We start from the raw sequence: 20,177 nt of genomic DNA, 5'->3' as shown, positions 1-20,177 counted from the left end.
TATTGCCATAAGTTGCTCCAAGGTGACATTACCTACTCTATTCTCAGTACTGTTTGATGGTGTATCTATAATTGTCGCGTTTTGTGTGACCATTTGGTCATTCTGTAATTTACAAAAAGGTTTATCAGTCGGATGTGCACTATCAGACACTGTTCCGGAATTAAATGCATCCGTCATACTCTCACTACGCTGACCATTTTCATTCGAAAAATTTGTCTGTACATTACTTAGATTTTCTAAATCGGGTGTGTTAAGCTCGGCAGCGCTCATTACAATAGAGCGTCCCGCGTCATCGATTGTCGTCATATCAACAGAGGACATAACCGAGTTCGTTTGTTCATCATTAAGACAAAAGTCATCATTAGTGGTTGTATTGCACTGATTGTTAGTGAACGCAGGATTGTCATCATCACACTGCGTGTCATAATTACTATCGGTCACGCTGTTTGAGTCGGTAATTTCATTCAAAATACCTCGCGATACACTATTCACAGTCTTTCGCGGCATTTTTACAATAGTCACAATTTTTCAGAAAATAAATAAGCACAATGCAAAAATAACACACAAATACAACAAAGCAACAAATTGCCGTTAACCTGTAGAGAGAAAGTCACAAGATTAATAAAAGCGTAGCGCCAAATCCTAATTATACTTAAGCAAATAAGAGCAGATATCTGACTGTTGCTCAAAAGACTCTCAACGAAATACGATCCTGGCAGGGTCGCCAAGTGTAACCTCCCCACCGCAATTTTTTAAAGAAAATATAGCAATACTTAATAGAAATGGGAGCCAAGTGTAACCTCCCCACAAATTTTTTAAAAGAAAAGGACGATACTAATTAGAAATGCTGATGGACATGGCTCTATGCGTAACCTGCCCACAATGAAATGTACTGACAATGGCAACAAAAATGTGAAATTCGCAATCTGACTCAAATATAAATCCTTCAAAAAATTAAAGTCCATTCAGTGACAAGAAAATTCAATTAAACCGAAATATCGGTCTTTGGCCCTGTGTAAAACAATCAGAATTAAAGTCTTACCTCAGAATAAATGGATGTCACATATCTGCTCTTGTTGTTGCGCACCGCTCGGAGGAACTGCATTGCAAATAATAATATTCTCTTTTTTTGTGATTCTAGTGAAATTTTTTCTTCAAAAGAAGTGGAATGAAATGGGAAGTGCAACGAGATCTTTAGTTCAATAAAAAATTAAATTTTTGAAAAAATGCTTTTGAAATAAAAAAATTATTATTGGGAGACTTGTTGGAGAATAATTACAATAAATAAAATTTTTCATTATCTAATGATTATATTAATTAACAGTATACCTTATTCCTCATCTTGACCAGTGTTGCCGACCGCCTACATCACACAACCGCACTGGGCTGCTACTACTGACCGACCGCTCTGCATGACGACTACAGACTCAGTACTGCTCTCAACTAGACAGAGCTACAGACTCGCAACGACTGAACTGACAGACTCGCAACGACTACTGACTGCTACTGACTGAGAACCGCTCGCAACACTCGCGCGGTCAAGCGCATACTCTCTGGTCACAGATGCTACAATGCCTCGCCATCGCTGCTATGTTACATACGTGTTTCAAGCGACAATGCCGAAGACATGTGATCCTTGCCGTTCCACCAGCGAAGGTGCTCCCGCCGGGCGGTGTGGTCCTTCTGTCACCGTGGTTCTGACGCATACGTGGCAATACTATCAGCGTGCTAGGTAAGGCAGAGAGGAGAACGTCATCGTCAGTCTTCGATGGCTCACCTGAAGATGACTGACAGGTGTCCAGTTGAAATATCGTGGAATGAAGTTTACCACGACCGGCTACAATCCCGAAACCTCTTCGAACATTGAATTCGCCGGGAAAATTTTAAATTTCACATAAAAAAGACCTTGTATGCACCTCACAAACTGTCAGCTACCCGGGTAGCAAGTCCAGGAAGTCGCTGCCCAGTTCACCTCAGATCTTTGAAGTCTCTCGTCCAGTCCTTCCATTCAACTCAGAACCAGGGGACCATTATTATCAGTTCTGGCGACAATGGTGCAAACTGTGAGCTTTCTTGAAACTTTTTGTTGTGTTTGACTTCTCTAAATTAGCTTAATACTTGTTCCAGAGCTGATGAACACGATTCTTCGTAATGTCAGCTTAACAAAACGTTTCTTTACATGCCGTAATTCAAGTGCTTTTTATTTATCTTTTTAGTTCTAAGCTTATGGATTTATATCTAAAAATTCATCTATTGAGTAGGAGAAGTTGTCTTTCAGAAATTCGTTATATTTGTTTTTAAATGTTGTTTGTCACACTTTTAATGCTATTTGGTAAGGGACCAAAGATTTTTGCGGCCGCTGTGGCATCACCTGGAAGCCTATCTAATGTATGACGCGATTTATTCAACTGATATGAATGTCATGTAAACCGAGAAAATAATGCCTGTAATATTGTGAGTCATTTTGTCGAGTCTGGTAATATTTTGTACAAATATTGTAAATATTTGCCATTAACCTCAGTGATAAGGAATACTATATTTCAATACTTTCCATGAAAGCAAGTGTAACATATATGTTACTGTAAGAGTAAGATAATTGGTAAGTCCCAGAATTAACCAGTGAAACCTATGATCTACCGTCGCGGTGTGGTAAAAGTCCGAAATTTCTCATTATATGCATAGATTTCGAACATATACCAAGATACATTGGTAAATCTTAGGTTTTACCAATGAAAACTGGTAAAAGCTGGATCGAAGACTCCCGCCTCTGTCGTGCAGATTCAGACAAGTTTCATTGTTGCCACTTTTGTGTTCAGATAAGTTTCTTTGTTGGCAATTATGAGTTCTCAATCTGCTCACCACTGTGTAATTTCAGTGTCGAGCATCGTGCGTACAGTCATCTTTGCGACTCGGTATAGTGGTGTTTCTTCTGCAGCTTTAATAATATAATCGGGGGGTTAGTTGCAGGTTATGTTAGATTGTCAGTTGTTGAAAGAGAGTGTAATATTCCATTAATAATAAATAACTTTTTCCTTTGTATTGAGATTACATCACGCTATATGTATTTAAGATTCATTTACTCACCCGCAAAATATACTTTGTGTTCCAAAAACAATATTCAGAGTTTAAACCGGTACGTTACATTATCATTGCTGTAGGTTGCGACCAACGCCTGCACGCGGATTTCATACCACACATAGCAATCTGCCATGACACATACGAAATAACTAAATTAATTCTACACCACAGCAATTATGCAGAACGGAGTTAATGGTACATTTGGCGCCCAGCATGGGGTCGATTGAATAAAATAACCATAGTATAGGTTATTGTAATTTTATTGTGTTTTTTGTAATTTTATTGTATTTATATGTGTATTAATGCAAGATGGTCTTTCCTCTAAATGTTACATACAACTTGTTGCTGGAATATAACCTCGCTCACATATGCTGTGTATTGTGAGCATAAAGCAGAGACAGAAAGCAGAGGGTATTGTCGAATCATGAAGACAGCTCAATAGCCTCAACTGGCTTGGGAACAGTTAGTGTAGGCGTGCTGCAAGGTTTGGTGCTTGGCCCTTTGCTCTTTCTTATTTTTATTAATGACCTTCCTCACTGTTCTAAGCCTACCATCAAATTTACTCTTTTCGCAGATGATACATCGCTTGTAATTGAAGAAACACCTGAAAATGATATTGTATCATCTGCCAACTTGGTGTTCCATGATGTCCATAAGTGGTTCATATGCAACGGCCTAACTTTAAATCTAAAAAAAAAAACAGTTCATACATTTCCATGGGCCTCACAAAGTTCAGGATGACATAAGTCTAAGCTGTAATGATCAAGATATACATCAAGTTTATTCAATAAAATTTTGAGTCCTCCACATTGACAATAAATTAAATTGGTCTTGCCGTATTTTGGACTTGAGAAAAAGACTTTTCTCAGCAATTTATGCTCTACGTATTATAGCCACAACAGCTAATTGTGATGCTGTTAAGGCTGCTTATTTTGGCTATTTCCATTCATTGTCATCCTATGGCTTAATACTCTAGGGTAACCAACCAATGGCAAATAAAGTATTTGTAACTCAGAAAAGAGCAATTCGAATTATAAGTGGTGTTAACTGGAATCATTCATGCAGAAATCTTTCTAAAACACACAAAATATTAACAATGACCTCACAATATATTTTATCACTTATGTGCTTTTCAGCTAAGAACCTACACATGTACAAAACCAATACTTCTTATCATGACTATGCACAAGAACAAAACATGACTTTCATGTTAACAGAAAAAACTTGAGCCTGATACAAAAGGGAGTATACTACTCAACCATAAATGTGATTAATGCACTCCCGTCTGACATTAAAAATCTTACCAGTGAAATGCCAGAATTTAAGAGTAAATTGAAGGAATATCTTCCGGAAAAAGCGTTTTACTCTCTTAATCAATTCGTTAATGTAACATTGTAACTTAGATGTAATACTTTACTTGTAATATTTGCTATTGCCACTTTGTAACTTAATACATCTTACACCAGTGTGGGAATTCGTGGTCAGGCAATTGGCACTATCAAATTCCTGCAAATGTATAGTTTGTAATATGGAAAATTGTAATTTATTATTTTATCGTTTTATACCTCTGTTTTACCATAGAAAATGCTTAAGCCCATAACTATTAACATACTTTGTTTCTTATACACCAATTGCAATTTACATTTGTTAGCATATACAAGTAGGCTACTGTGATAATTTACATTGTGACTCGTTCCATATCCATGCAATTCTTTTGTATAACAGATCTACAGAACACGAATAAATAAATAAATAAATCACAAGAATAAAGCCACACACGAGTAGATCTGGATCAATTGCAGACTGTATCTGAGCTAAGGGGAGCAGTGTGTGGTATTTTACTATTTTTAGTTTGGCAGTTTCAGGTCTTTTCTGTAGAAAAGAAAGTAGTACATTCCGTGATATTTATAAAAAGTTTTACACACTTTCTGCCGAAAGTGTGGACAGAGCGACAAAAAATAAAATTCATCACGTCGAATATATTAACGGTGAAGCAGCCTTATGGGCTATGGAAACAGCTGATAGCTGTAAGATGCTTGACGAATTTGAAAAAGCATTCCTAGCTATGTACTTGAGTACCTGCACCCAAAAAAGGCTACATCAGGAAGTGTATAATCCCAAGCAAGGCAGTATGTGTAAATATATTAAAAGTTACATAATCAAAACCAGATAACAAGAGAGGTATTGCACATACTAAAGCCAAAATTGTCCATTCCATTACGTGAACAGTTGGTCAACGTTACAGAGGATGATCTGGAAAGGTTTTTGGCAATTGTAGACTTGATACATGAGGATAGAGGGAAAGTGAATTCTAACAATGGAAATTATTCTCCACAAAAAGGTGGAAATAATGGTAAAAATGGAAATGATAATGGAAATGAGAAAAAAATGATTACTAGAAAGGTAACTCTTATAACATACTAAATTACAAAAATTTACAAACATATAGTTTTTATATGTCCAAAAATCTAAAAATAAGCTGTTTCTCACGTAATTATACAACGAAATTAGAAAGTTTTTAAGGAAGATAGGCCTACTGTTTGCAAAAATTTTAAAAGAGCACAAGTAGCTTTAAGCCTGCAATTGATGATAATAGAACGAGTTTATCGTGGTTCTTGCAATTACTCAAAATTTCATAATTTATCACAGTACAAACGACCGTTGATAGAATCAATGAAAGGTCATGCAGAAGCGATACTAACAGTAAAATATGAACAGAATTTGAAATCAATGCAAAGGGGAATTTCGAAGTCGGCTTTTACAGATAAATAAAGGAGCAAATTGCATTGATTTTTTACACTGGCTTAATTTTTAACTACTTCTACACCTGCATGCTGAAAGTGAAAGCTGCAGTATCAGTTCACCTTATTCAAAATTGTGAAAATGTGCAGCACCAAGAAACCACTCCTCTGCCTGGAGGATTTAACAATGATTTGATATTGCTTGATGTTAGGTATCTAACGATCACTTAGCTCATAAATAGACGGTTATCTAAAATAACTGTAGGTGTTCCTCATTAAGGACCTAAATGAATTGCCTTTAACAGTTAGAATATGGAATACTAAATACTGATACATTAAAAGATATTAGTCATATAAGCAGTTTCTCTGATCTGATCAGTGCCTACAATCTCAGTTTAAGTGTACATAGCCCTGAAAGTTGTCGTCAGACCTCAGAAGCATTGATGGATCATGTGTGTGTGTGTGAAATCTTATGGGACTTAACTGCTAAGGTCATCAGTCCCTAAGCTTATACACTACTTAACCTAAATTATCCTAAGGACTAACACACACACCCATGCCTGAGGGAGGACTCGAATCTCCGCCGGGACCAGCTGCAGATGGATCATGTAATTACTAACATTTCTCAGAGTATGTAAACAGTGCAAGTAACAAATACTGCAGTCTCATGTCACTATAGACAAGCAGGTGAAATAACAGGAATCAATGTTTGCTGTCAGAAAAATACTGTTAGTATTTAGACAGCTGAAGCCAGAAAATCTAAGTACTCTATATCTATTACTAAAGGGAGAAAATTGGAGGGAAATACACTCATCAAATAATGTATGAGAGAGATAAGAGTATGTTTGCTCAACATTAGACAACTACATAAATTTTGCTTGCCCATTGTATCCAGAAATCTAAATATGGGAAATATTAAAGGGGCCCTCACACACATAATAATTATTGTGTAATATTGAGTATTATGCAACAACATTGACCTCTGAGTTCAGTAATGACAGTTTGCTCAATATATTGAAGAACACTGCAAAGCATTAAATATTCTGATGCTCACTTAATATATTTTATTGTGAAAGTGCGATATTGTGGAAAACATCAAGAGAAATTGAATTCACTCTGAACTAATTTGTGCAAAGCACCAAACAAAGTAAAGGACAGAAAATCAGGAAGCAAATGGAAGATGTATATGAGAGCATCATGCAGTATTTTGAGAAATGAAATAACTGATTGATCAAGAAATGACAGATGCATCATTGTCCACAATGACACAGGAAACTGAAGATCATAGCGTTATGAGAGCATGCAGAGGTGCTCATCTTAATCGTAGCAGTTCTCATGATTGACAAATAAGTTCAGCCAGCTGTTCTCTGAGCATACATATTATTGTGTCAAATTGAGTGTGTGAGGACCACTTGAGAGATGGGTCACAACAGGCATTATAAAATCAAGGGATGGACTAAAATGACATAAAAATAGCGTGACAGAGAAAACTATGGGAACATTGACATTTATATGGACAAGATGAAAGCCTACAGTAGTATAATAAGAGGAGCCTGGTTCCAGTTTTTGCCAAACTGAAATTTCAGCTTCCAAAAAACATTTCTAAGAAAGCATTCCACATAAATGGGTATAGAAAACCCTCTGACAAGAAAGATAGCAGTAATATATTTCTGGAAAAAAGATAGAAAGTAATGTAGAGATTCAAATGCTGTCAGCAATATTTATAATCAATACTATGTTTAAGTAGTGGTAAAACTTACAAAAGTTATCAATAACGTAAAGGCAAAGGCTATGGTACAAGCCCAAGACCACACTACTGCCATGGTAGCACGCGGAGTGCAACCTTACTTCATCATAACACTAGGAGCGGGAGGTGGTGGGCCCATCACCCCAACGCCTTTTACCCCTGGGAAAGATCACTAATACATATTTTGACAGTGAACTGAGTGGACCTGTGGCCATTCTGAAGGAAATGGAATGAATCTGGTATTGAACATGGGTCCTCTAGGCCCAGCATCTAGTGCTCTAGGGCTACAATCTAGTGGCCTACTCACTAGACCACCACAGCCACAACAAAACGGACACCAGTAGCTCCTAAAATCGAGAAGTCTGAGTAACATCTCCAAGCCACAGAAGGTATTTTGCTGCTGCCAAAAAATGAACCAGAGATAATAAAAATAGTACATACTGTAAAACACAAATACACAGAAGGTCTAGATGGAATACCTACTTGTATAGTAAAGTACCATGCTTGGTGGGTAATGAGATATCTGATTGAGTTGATAAACTCAACTAAGGAAATGGGTTATTTTTTGAGTACATGGAAAAGATTAAAACTGTGCTCATTTATAAGGGTGATAATAAGAAAAATCCTGTAAACTATATACCAATTGCTATCACATCTGTCATAACTGAAATTGTGGAAACTCTCTTGAAAGAAAGTATTTTACATCTTGTAGAGAAGAATAATGTACTCAGGAATCTGACTGGGTTTGTCACAATAGACTAATACACAAACTAAATTGTTATGGTCTCAAGGTTAAGGTACAATAGGTGATGTCATAAAATGCTTTATGGAAAACAGAGAGAAGACTGTAGAAGTAAAGGATAAAACAACTGATGCAACTAAAAATATACCCTCAAATTTTCAACTAGTTACTAGCAAAATTTGGTGTACCTCAAGGATCAGTTCTTGGACTCATTCTTTTCGTTCTGTTTGTAAACGATTTGCTATCAATAGTAGGCGACAATGTAGTAATGTTCACAGATGACACTTCACTCATAATAAAAAGTGAATCAGTAGAAGAACTGAAATCAAGAGCCTCTGCAAATTTAAGGGAGGCTTACAAATACTTTATTTAAAATAACTGGTTTGTAAATACAAATAAAACAACATATGTAGAACTGGAAACAAATAAAACTACAAAGGCAAAAAATATTTGACTTAAACTAGGTGATTCGGTTTTCAAGGAAGTAGGAAATCATAAATTCTTGTATGTCATGTTGATGAACACTAGACACAGGAAGACCATAACAGCAAAGTATGCTAAAAAATAAGGACTAGCATATTCTTAGTGAGGATGATGTTTAGAAAAATAAATACTGATACACTGTTAAAATGTATTATAGACTTGTCTGCTCTTCACTTATCATTTTGCATAATAATTTGGGCAAATGTAGCTCATATGCATATACATAGGTTACTGAAGCTTTAGAAGAAGGCTGTTAAATGTACCACATATCTGACTCCAAGACAATCATGCAGAATTAAATTAAGAGAAATTAATATCACAACTATCACTTCACTATATATATTTTCGATAATTATGCACTTGAAAGCAAATAGTACTGATCAGTTAAATAGAGACATATACTATTACAATATGAGAAACAGTGATGGTTATCTACATAAGAAGCAACTCAAATAAACTGACGAATATTCCATAACTGTTGGGCACATTTTATGCAGAAAGTAACCTTTCAGAATAAAATGCACTGAAAAGACATTTATCCACAGGAATAAATGAAGAGGTTATTTAGACTCTTCATATAGCTTAAAAGAATACGTAGAAGCTGAACAGCAGAGAGGGTCTCCTTCAAACAAGAAATTATGAGGACACTTGTGTATTCATAAACCAGCAGGAACCATAAATATACAGTATATGTACTCTCTCATTATATAAGAATGATCCTGCTGGTGCTTGCTCTTTTTTGTTTGTTCCAGGTGTCTGGAACTGATACAGTGCAATAAAGTGAGACTGTCAGGGTGAGAGGTGGTGAAGATTAGCGAGTGCATGGTGTACCTTGCAGAAGTGAAATGGTGAAAGTGTATAGCTGAAAATACGAAGATGAGTGTGTGAATTTGTGTAGACATCAAAAATCTTACCCAGATTTTCTCAAGGGAATCTTATTTTGGTGTTGGATATTCATCTATGGGCGACTAAATTAAATTTTGTGTGAATTAAGATGTCTGTGTTAGGTCATATTTAGAAACATAATTCAAATTGCATATATCCTGACTACCCCTATTCAAAAAAATTCTCTTCAGATAAATAAATAAATATTCCTAGATTATGCACTTAATATTGCTTCTTTACACTTTTAGTAAACTTATGCAGGACAGTGGTGTCTACCTTCATGTGTCTGTCACTTCAGGTTTTCAGCATTTCCATGGCAGGATCCAAAAAAAGTCACTACTCCTGCTGCCCTTCTTTATATCTGTTCAGTATCCCCTGTTAGACCTAATTGTTATGGCTCCTACAGACTTGAACAAAATTCTATAATATGTCACAGTGTTTTGCAGGCAGTTGCCTTTATTGAATGGCTAAATTTTCCCAGTATCTTTTCACTGAAATGAAGTCTGCCACCTACTTTATGCACATTTGAGCCTATATGATCATTTCATATCATAGCCACAAAAAGTGTTACATATTGGTATTACTGAGTGACTCTGCTTGCGACACACTGATATTGTACTTTTCTGAAGTGCACAATTTTATGTTTCCAAAACTTTAAAGTAAGCATTCCATCTGTGCATCACTTTTAAATCTTATCAAGCTTTGACTGAATATTTGTACAGGCTTTTGTCAGACAGCACTTCATTATAGTTAGTTGTATGAAATGCAAAACGTTTGAGGTTACTGTATTTTTTGCTTAATGACTATGGTGCTTCTGATGTTTTTGTCATGGCAAACACATTACATGCACTAAAACAGAGTCATATGAGCATCCCACTTGTTATTTTTACTACCAGTACTACAAGTGCATTAAGGACTACTTTTGAAATCATTATGTTTACTCTAATCAAATCAGCGTATTCGACTGCTTGTCTTCTTGTTCTGGTGTATTATTTTTCGGCAAGAGTCTGGAATCTGTTAACTGTAGCCTCACCAACTATAGAACATTCATCAGACCTATAATGTACTGTGACAACGTCATATGGAGAAATGCTGTTAAGACATACAGAGACTTCAAACCTTCCAGAACTACGCACTAAGAAGGTTATTTCATGTACTGGCCAGTTTCCCAACATGCTTTTTACATGAATCAGTTGAGGAGCTGGAGAGTCTCGTGAAATTTAAGAAGTATTGTTATAAGATTTGTAATTTAAAACAACAATGAGCCAAGAGTGTGGTTTAAGAAAAACAAAGCACCATGCTCTGGCCCTGACTGGTCAATCAGGTTAGACTGGCTGACATGTCATCCTCTGTCAGTGGCATCATATATGCGATATGGAGGAGAGTGGGGTTGCAAACTGCTCTCCTGGCCATTGCTAGCTTTCGTGACTTTGGAGCCCCTATTTCTCCTCAATTGGCCTCATGAGGCTGAGTGCACCCACCAAAGAAAACTCCCTGGCAGTATCAGAGATCGAACATGTGCCCTTGGCATAGCAGCCACACATGCTGACCACAGAGCTAGGACACAGACAAGGTTTAAGAAAGTTTATTGAAATCAAACCATTATTGGTTTTGGGTTATTAGAAACTCATCTTCAGATGGCTATTACAGATATTCTTGTTTTGCTAGAGGGGCCTCAATATGAAATAATTATGGGTTTTGTGCAGTGGTGTGTATTATCGTGTGACGAATTCATTATGTGTAACACAAGTGACTGATGTACTTATTGGTTCTGCAGCTGAATAGTACAATCATCTAGGCATAATATTTCAGCAGTCCATCTGGCTGCCATCTTCAGGTGAGAATACTGCTAATTTCGCCGGAACTCATTCATTCTGTGAACCATCGTACTTTTATACACTGCAGAAGGCCAACAGCACATGCGTCAGAAATCGTCGCTGATGCTCCCTAACACAAGTGAAGGTACTGCTCCCCAGGCATGAAAAATGGCAAAATGGTGAATATTTCTGTCAAATCATTATGCAGGCCAAGTCGAAGATTGTTCCTCCTTTATGACACATATAACAGGACTCCATATTTTACTTAAAGGAAGTGACAGAACTCATGGGATAGCGATACGCAGCTACACAGATTGCGGTAGTGTCCCAAACACAACGTATAAAAGGGCAGTGCATTGGCGGAGCTGTTATGTGTATTTACGTAATTCACCTGAAAAGTTTCCGACGTGATTATGGCCGCACGAGGGGAATTAACAGACTCTGAACATAGAATGCTGGCTGGACTAAATGCGTGGGACATTCCACTTTGGAAATCGTTGGGAAATTCAATATTCCGCGATCCTCAATGTCAAGAGTGTGCCGAGAATATCAAATTTCAGGCGTTACCTCTCACCACCGACAATGCAATGGCCAACGGCCTTCACTTAACGACTGAGAGCAGCGGCGTTTGGGTAGAGTGTTAACAGACAAGCAACACTGGGTACATTGGGTGAAATAACCGCAGCGATCAATGTGGAACGTACGACGATTGTATCCCTTAGGACAGTGCGGAGAAATTTGGCGTTAATGGCTATGGCAGTAGATTGCGGACACGAGTGCCTTAGCTAACAGCTCGAGATCGCCTGCAGCGCCTCTCTTGGGCTTGTGACCATATCAGTTGGACCCTAGATGACTGGAAAACCGTGGTCTGGTAAATTGAGTCCCGATTTCATTTGGTAAGACCTGATGGTAGGGTTTGAGTGTGGCACGTCATATTTCGCTGGGTATAAAATGATGACGTGTAGGTCTTTTGCTACAGTTCGTTGCGATTTAATGTAACACAACTAACCGATTTTCCTTGTAGGCAACATGGAAAATTACAAAAAGAAGGCAAACACAGACACAACGCCGTAAGGTGCCTATAGTGGAACAGCAAAAGAAGTAATGACTGGTTCTTCAGAGAGGAAAACTCAGGATGCTATATCGAGTCTGTTGAAAAATTAAAACTGATTCTGCTAGTAATAATATTTCATATAAAGTAACTGAGTGAATATTTTAACATGAATTAATTTTCAGTCATCCACAACAACACAGTGAATCAATATGTTCAGTAGAATATTTACATAATATCTTACCGTCACCAAAGGAGAATCTGTTCATTCTCAATTTCAAATTCTAATCCAGCTGTGTCTAATATGGATACAAAAAACTATCGCTGGGTTATGTCAGAGGAGAAGAGGATGCCATCCAGAAGCTTGTACTTCAGCTTCCAATAGATCTGCTTCTCACCGATCGGTACTACTATTTCGAAAAAAGAAGACAGACCAAGACGAAGACGTTCAAGTAAATATATTTATGAAATCAGAAGGTGAAGAAGAACAAGATATGGATAATTAAGATGAGGATGATGATGATGACGATGATGATTACAGTGATGTAGAAGAAGAAGAAAAAGACGAAGAGGATGATTATGATGATGATTGCAACTGGAAATGTGTTCTGGCAATGGAAGAATTATTTACAGGTTCTGAACATTTTGTTGTTTTTGAAGTGTGTGGAAAGTATGAATGTATTTAATACACTGAAGCGATTCTGTTTCATTGTAACAATCTGGTTGGCTGTTGTCTGTCTGCATTTTCGTAATTCTGACCCTTTCCCTCTTAGGATCAATTATCTGAGTGAAGTGTGTCTGTATTTCCTTTGTATCTTTCTTGCCCTTAGATCTGATAAATAGAGTTCTACCTTGATAGGTTTGTGTGACTTCAATGTCAGATTTTTTTATTTCGGTCTGAGCGAGTAGAGCAGCCGCTGCGACATTAGCGAATCGCTGGACTGTGTGTGTGTGTGTGTGTGTGTGTGTGTGTGTGTGTGTGTGTGTGTGTGTGTGTGTGTGTGCGCGCGCGTGTTTGAAGTTTATGATGTCCGTCGAAAATAAAGTGAACGTCATTATTGAAAGTGCAACAGAAAATAAATAACTGCTCAATATCAGGCAAAGGAGACCATTGCATTTGGTGTAATATGACTAGCATGTCTGACATAAGCAAGTCTCAGCTAGTTAATTATGCATTTTTTTTTTGCAAGCCCAACTTGTTCTGAGAAAATTGCACATGCATTTTTGTTGAGCCAGTGATATATAACATGCTTGGAGATTGTGGAACTATTGACTCACTGACTATCTATCTCCCCTTGCCGGAACATGTTGATATGGACAGAGCTGAGTTCGAAAATAATGATACGAACTAGCATTTGTACATAGTAGAGAACTGTGGATTTATAAATGTCAGTGGAAATATGAAATATATTAATGGTCGCTCTCTAAAGGAAGATTGTTGCAGATCTGTGTTTAATTCACAAATGTGTTTAGGTCTAACACACAAAGTCATTGGATTTGGTTCCAATCCAAACGTTTTGTCAGAAGTGAATGTGAAAATAATGTACTTCAGAGGGAGTACACTGAACGATATTTTGCTTTTGAAGTGTATGATTAGTATGAATGTATTTAGTACACACAAGTGATACTGATTCAATATAACAAAGTGGTTGATTATTACACTAAAGACACATTATTCATATTAAATACAATTTACCCACAAAAGGCAGTTCGGTGTAATACAGCTGTCAAAATTCGTTTAGCTAGTGGAGCTTTCTCAAATTGGCATAACTTACTGTTTATAATAGATGATATTCTAAAAAAAAAGGCAAAGATGAATTAGAATTGTAAGAATGTTGCAGTGTGAAAAATAATGTGAAAAATAAAATGCAATTTAAACTCTAAATAGAGCATACTCCTTGTTGTATGTAAATGCACGCAGTCATCCAAATGTGATTCTAACTTTCTTTGGAATTTAATATTTTTTTATAATAAATGTTTCATCTGGACTGTTTCGTTTGTTTTAGTTCTCATTTATTTCCCATTACCTCTGTACTATACTGATAATGAGATACCAAAGTGTTTGCCATGAAACTGCTAAAACAGTACATTGTTTAAGTATGAAATTGAGTAAAGCATAAAAGCAATGAAATTTACTGCTGGGACTACAATACGTAACCTTGTGGTGTGTGTATGTGTGTGTGTGTGTGTGTGTTATAACACTACCATCTGCTACTACTATACCATAACCTCAAAGCTGAAGGTAGTTCGTGTAGTGAAATTATTCTTATTCAAGTAATTATAGTATGAAGAAGTAGAGCAATGTTACCCTCTGAGAGGAATTTTGTTATGTTGACCGTGTTGTACCTAACGGAGGTGGCTTATCGGAAGTGAAAGTCAGAATTGCGTAAATACTCAAACAGTAACAAATAATATTTTACCTAGCTACACAGTTTAAAGAATAAAGAAAACGGTCGCCAGCCTAATTAGGCAAGAGAATGATTAATATTCTTATTTAAGAAAGTAGGTATGAGTAACTTTAACGGACAAACACAACCTATATTTTGCCACACACGAGTGCAATGAACTCTGACACCTGCATATGTTAACATTAAGTCTGGAGTTGACAGAGTAGAACAAATTATTTGCATAAATATAACAGATAACAATACACACCATTGCTTTCAGGGCTTATTCAAACTGAATGGTCTTTGTAACATTACTATTAATATACACTGTAGAATCACAAATTGGACATAGGTTCAGTATTATTTTTCAAACATTTTCCTAGCTGACATAAAATTGTAAATGTAGTTCATTGCAAAATTATGACCTGGCCACAGGTTAAGTCTCTCTCAGCTAAATGCTTTTCTGTTTACAATGCAAGTTAAATGGAATTCACTAACAGATTACTTCTCACTGTCTTTTGAATAAAGAAGTTACTGTTTTCATAGATAGTTGTCTTTCTATTAATCGTTATGTAGCATGAGCACAATATGCAAACTATGAATCCTGTTACAACATTAATATGCACTTTTAATACACAACAGGAACCCAATATTGTACAGAATTAGACTTGAGTAGCAAGAGTAATTGAAATATGCTATAATTAAGTAACTTTGTGCATTTGAACTACTCTCAGTGGAGGGGGGGGCCTTAATCTTGATCACTGTAGCAGAGCATACTAAACACACTTCCAATACACTAAAGAAACAAGCCCCTAACAAGTATGAACATGTAACCTTCAACAGTATTAGTTTTCCTCTCTTACAGCAGTAGAACACAACTTGGCATATCTATAAGAAACTGACTCACCTTTTGCGATGTACAACAGGCAGCAATGTGATCATTTACTAAGCAAAACTTTATAAGCCTCAGTTTTAAGAACTTTTAATTTTGAAGTTGGAACAACATATTAATAAGCAGTTTTAATAGAAACATTATTTTCAGCAAGCATCATGTACTTTAACTCACTCTCTTGCCACTTTAACTTTCTTTTTACTATGTTCAAGAGGCATTAATTAGTTAAAACACTAGGTTTTAATGTTCTTTCAATAAGGACACTCGGTAATCACTTTAGTTCAAACGGAGAGGAACCTGAGAGGTGTCATGATAAGGGAAAAAATCGAGGTAGGTACATAAATTCAGTTATAAAGTACCTTATATTTGAGCACACTAACACATCAAACAAGCTGATCCTCCACTGTGCATTGTTATAGTGTTCCATTACAGTGACTGCGCAGTGTGGTGGCGATTGCATGTTGGTAGGTGGATTTGCAGGTAGAATTGCTGGACCCTGTCATTTCTTGGTGGCGATGACAGATACCAATTTCAGAGTAGTTCTAGCTCTTTATCCATCCATCCGAGGCATTGGAAAGCGTAAGGAAAAACCTCTCTCGGAACCAGCACAATATACAACTTTTACATGGGCAGTTCACAGTTTGGTAGCTCGTTCCAGACTGGCTCTTGGTTCCACCTTTTCTACCTAGGCCAACCACAATTTGCGCGCGCTACTCAGTTCCATTCCCTATGGGAACCACAACACCTTTTGCATATGACATAACTAAGAACCCTAAGTGAAGGTCAGCAGTTTACATAATAACAAACAAACATTTTAAATACAACAGATCCTTTGCACATATTAAAATTTCTATAAAAGATTATTTAGATCAATGATAGATTGCATAGAATCAAACCATGACATCAAAGTTTTTTACACAGAAAAGAATAAACACTCTCATGATATCGATTCAATCCAACAACATTTACAGATACTCAACGTTATAACATTAAACCAAAGCAATAGGCAAAATAAATCCGTACAGCATTAGAGCGATGGTGTTACGGTATGTGTGTGTGTGTGTGTGTGTGTGTGTGTGTGTGTGTGTGTGAGTGTGTATGTGTTTACGTAACTCTGAGCGCTATATTGCGTAAATATCTTTGACTTTCACTAAAATAATGCATTGAATCATCAAAAATGGGGTGTACCTTGACATCTTCAAAATGTCAATGACCAAGATCAAAGTCAATGATTGAGGTCACGTGACATCACAAATCTAAACGAAATGACCACGAGTCTCTATAACGATAATACTGACAATTTTCATCTTTCTGTAACTATTGTTTTCTTTAGATTTTATTAGTAGGGGGGTTAGGGAGTGTGAATGCTGAGTGTAGACACAAGAGAAACTGGCCATATTCTGCGGACAGCTGAAGATGCTGTTGGTCATTAGCTGTCTGGCTTTGTCCATTTATCCTGCGAGTAAGCAAGTGGCCGCTCCTTCAACGGGATCTGAGCTGGCTCATGGGTGGGAGGGGTTTGTTAATTATTTGGAGCTCCAATGTTAGGCATGTTTGTAGCCCATTAGGTAAACAATGTCGAGGGCAGGAAAGCACTTCAATGTGCACTCGGTATGTTGTGTGTGTGGGGGGGGGGGGGGGGGGGGCTCTTGCAAGATCTGGAGGTGGCTCTGTGTGCAGGTATCGCTGGTGTAGTGCAGTCCTCGTCAGTGTGTGGTTCCTGTTACTCGGGCTCTGAGGCAACCCTCAGTTTTCAAGGGCTGCTGGAGGAAGTGGTGAATAATGCTGCCCTCACTTGCCAGCAGCAAGCAGAGCTCACAGTTTCCAGAATCATATCCAGAGCTGATCCACGTCCTTGTTTTGGAGCTGAGTGGAGCGTCTCAACCAGGGGCCCTGTCTGTTCTGTGACGGTCTTCGCGACAGATCTCTAGACTTGCAGGATGAGATGAAGAAATGTAAGATCCCCCTCATGTATCAGGGGTGCTCTACACTAAGGAAGCAGCTATTCAGGTACAAGAGTCCCTGAAGAGTGCACTTGGGTTCCTCATTTGCACTGGGTGACAGTTTGAGGCCCTGTGATGAATTACCGCCAGTCGATACACAGAGAGCAAAATCAGTTTGTGGACAAAGTAAAGATACTTTGTATGTAAAAATTTTATAATAAAGTCCTTGAATTTACTACTCTCCAGGAAAGCTGTTGCACTCAAATAACGGTTGCACGCCAGATTCCATTTTACGGTTGACATATAAATTTTTAAAGTTATTGCTTGATGTAGATGGCAGAGAATCAGGTCAGACTCATGCCAGTTCAGACCGCGTGTCACAGCCAGTATCCAGGACATGCAAGGAATGCTGTGTTACAGAAGGCAGAGCGCCATTCGTAATACATTGCCACAGGAAGCCAAGTTGTCATCAAGGAGTGCCAACAGTGCAGTATGACAGCACATAATTCGTCATTTTGAAAGCTTTGCATACGCAGCCATAACATGTAATCACTGTGTTCAGCCATTCCATGGCCTCCTAGCATAAACAGAAAGTGTGAAGGCAAGGGGAACAGGCAATAAGTAACACACCACGATGGCGGCAAGTCTGCTGAAAACTCCGGATAGTAAGGACAACTGACTGCATCGGCAGCTGCTCTGACCTTATGTCCAGCTTAAACACAGCGATTTCTCAAGCCTTAGTGTCTTGTCACCCCGTCTGTATCTCTGATTCTGACGAAATCTTAGTCTGCTAGTTACAGTGAAAGTATCTAACCAAAATTGTATCCTTTTATTCTGTGAAAGTTTCAGTGATAAGATTGTTCTAAATTAATTATTCAGCAAACCTGCATCTGACTGTGTCTGTGAACTTGTTTCTAGCACTCCTCCATTTTGCCAGAAATACAGCATGTATTTGACTCAGCAATAAAATTTAAGAGAATAATGCCGTTTGTGCAATGGCATTAAGATGGTACTGGAAAATTAACTTTTGGCCCTGATGTTTACTTGGTTCTTTCATTGGTGGGTAACTTTACTCTGCTACTCATTTTCACATTCAGTTTTAGCAAAGGATTTGGATTATGTTAGAAACACAATGTTGATATATATATATATATATATATATATATATATATATATATATATATATATAGTTAAAATTTTAAGTCATACACAAAACCTACCGTAGCATGAAACATTCTTATAAAAATTTTACCAAACACTTACTGTGTTAAAGCCTGGGCATACAAATCCTAACTCTGAATATTATCTAACAAAACCAATTTGAAATCATTATATATCTTCTCTCATTTACGTGCCAAGGTTTGGTCTGGGACAGCGAGCGCGACCTACCTTACAGCTGTCATCACACATCTGCTTCCCCCAGGCACCTAGCTGCCTGCGACTCCTGCCTTAAAGCTGTCTGCACACGTGTGCTTTCTCTGGGCACCTACCTGCGACTCCTCGGTTTTTTACTGCGCGTGCCCAGCTCTCTTAACCATCAAAGAACCTCCTACTCAAAGATATTATACTCGTTCCACCTTGCGGTTGGCAACTACCGGCTATTTTCTGGAGCTACCCCGATCAGACCTTAGCACATACTTTTCAACAGAACAACCTGACTGGCGAATCGTGATGAGCTGCCTTCAGCCGAAGGAAGAATTCTCCTCCAAGACCACAGTTAGCTAACTGTAGTGAGACTTAGCCATTACAATCTGAAACTGCCTTTTGGTTGTCTCCGTATTGAAGAGAATGTGAGCGAGCCTGGGAATTACCCTGGTGAAGGGTTACATCCAGTGACTGCAGACTTGCTGCCACTGCTATTGCGGGCCATCACACCTTGGCTGTAAGCTGGGACGCCAATGTGAGTCTTCAGCTTCGGCCTTCATGACACCTGCCGTCCGTGGTAAACTGCCGGCACTCGATTAAGGGGGAACGACAGTGTGACGGTCGAAAAAATTGGATTTTTTTTTATTACGGAATTCGAATGTATGTACATTGAAGAATTATTCCCCAAAATATTATGCGCGTCAGGGCAAGCCTCAGCGTTATAGAACCGATTACCACAAGTCGTTATCGATGCCATCACCGCTATATGTTCCAGTCTGAGTAAACTTTATTTGCTGGAGATCCAGCCGAAGTGAAATTGTCGACATTGCTTCAAATTTGGTCGTATGTTATTCAAATCAAAATCGGCGATGAAATACACCAATTATGTGGAGACAGAGACGCCAGCTGCGATGCGTTCAGCGACTAAACGGGCTTTGGGCACGAAAATGAGGCCTCATTAGGTCAAAGTAGGAGAAAGTGGCCATCCACTAGCTGGTACGATAGTTATTATGTACCAGGCGTCGATGATATCCGGTAAGTTCCAA

This window comes from Schistocerca americana, chromosome 5, assembly GCF_021461395.2.
Source record: "Schistocerca americana isolate TAMUIC-IGC-003095 chromosome 5, iqSchAmer2.1, whole genome shotgun sequence".
Lineage (NCBI taxonomy): Eukaryota > Metazoa > Arthropoda > Insecta > Orthoptera > Acrididae > Schistocerca > Schistocerca americana.
The sequence above is the reverse complement of the archived record's forward strand: the minus strand, read 5'-3'. Positions refer to the sequence as shown.